At 51.5% G+C, this 1,492-nt stretch overlaps 1 protein-coding gene across 2 annotated transcripts in view; it reads left to right on the top strand.

The window, feature by feature from the left end:
* Nucleotides 1-656: 656 nt before the first annotated feature.
* Nucleotides 657-1,492, top strand: part of Cbx5 (chromobox 5) — a 46,161-nt gene continuing 45,325 nt past the window's right edge. Inside the window, exon 1 of one of the 2 annotated variants that reach the window (XM_029469771.1) lies at nucleotides 657-796. The gene's annotated coding sequence lies outside the window, so the exon portion shown is untranslated. The remainder of the gene's footprint in view (nucleotides 797-1,492) is intronic. The other variant, XM_021183077.2, reaches the window with a different exon arrangement.

The following is a 1,492-nucleotide window of genomic DNA, read 5'->3' as shown; positions in this document are numbered from 1 at the left end:
CTCGGACTTAGACATGACGGCAGAGTTACGAGAGCCTTCAGCGATGCTTCCTCCGCAGCGTCAAAGAGCAGAAAGGAATACGATAACGAACGTGCCCGCCAGCCTACCTTCTGCTCGCCCTTTTATCCCGCCTCCTCGCTCTCGGCATTGGTAGACTCCGCCCTTACTTGAGTCTTATTGGAGATTTGAAATTATTCCCTCCCACTATTGGCCGGTGAAGACGCCCTGCTAAGAAACGGCATCCGTTTGGGCGTTCTACTCAGACTCCGCCCCTTTGCGTCATAGATGCCCCAAGGGATCTTATCCTTAACCCCATTGATTGGCTAGCTAGCCAGTCACTTATATTTGAATGTGTTCACGTCTTTTAAATGCCTTTTATAACTTTTCCACACCCGAACATTACAAACTCACTTGTCAAAGGACCGCACGCTACAAAGTAGTTCACCGCGACTTTTCCCAGCCACTCCCTATAAGGCGCATGTGTAATAAAAATGGCGAGTTCACGCCGGCGCAGTACGAAGTTCCGCCTGCTGCCTGGAACACGTGAAATGGCGGGCGGGAAAGGGCTGTGAACCTAGGCGCCTGCGTAGTGGCGGGACCAGCGTCCAGTTTTGCGCAGGCGTTTTGGGCGGAGAAAAGGTCCAAGCCCAGGATTGGTTGCGCAGGCGCAGGGAAGGATCCGTTTTGGCGGGCGGTTGGCATTGCGCAGAAGGCGGCGGTAGCGGTGGCTTGTGGTGCCGCTTTATCACAGAGGAACCGTGCAGGCCTTAGCGTGAGTGATCACTTTAGATCCTGGGTAAGTGGTAGAGTCTCGTTTACCCGTACGAGATCTTGAACCCGCTCCCATTGCACCGGTTATTGTACGAAATGAATGGACCGCTGAACTGGGGGGTGGGGGGGACGACGACAGTGAAGGGGCCGCGACGGGTCGGGCCAGCCAATAGGACAACTGGGGCGGGATGTTTTATCCTTGCAGGTTCTGTGAAGCTGCCTTGCCGAAGCATTTGACTGGCGAGTCTATAGGCCAATTGGGTTTTCCTATAGCTGCCTACCGATCGGTCCTTGGGCCATCGGAATGTTGGGAGGCGGGTTTTTCTCGCCTGAGTTGCGTCTCTCCGAACCAATGAGCCCTAAGCGCGCGATAGGCCGGCCTTCCCCAAGAGGCAGAGGCTGGACTCCTGTGGGGAGCGCGGGAGTTGGCTGGTTAAATTCTTCGAACAAGCCAGAAGTCACTAGAAAGACAGGATTCCCCCGCCACCCCAATAAAGCTTACTCTTGCATTTGTGGGGGCGAATATTTTAACTTAAAATGACTCCTATAATTAAGGCATTCATTCTGTATATTACCTTAAGGAAAACATATGTTTTCTTGTGCCCCTTGAGTTAATCATTTTTCTTGTAGTTTTTGGTACGTTCCTCCCTTCATTTCAGACTTTGGAGAACGTGCCTTTAGTCTTTTAAAACTTTTTTTTTTTTTTTTTTGGAAGATTCTA

The sequence above is a fragment of the Mus caroli genome, chromosome 15 (assembly GCF_900094665.2).
Source record: "Mus caroli chromosome 15, CAROLI_EIJ_v1.1, whole genome shotgun sequence".
NCBI classification, from domain to species: Eukaryota; Metazoa; Chordata; class Mammalia; order Rodentia; family Muridae; genus Mus; species Mus caroli.
The sequence above is the reverse complement of the archived record's forward strand: the minus strand, read 5'-3'. Positions and strand labels throughout refer to the sequence as shown.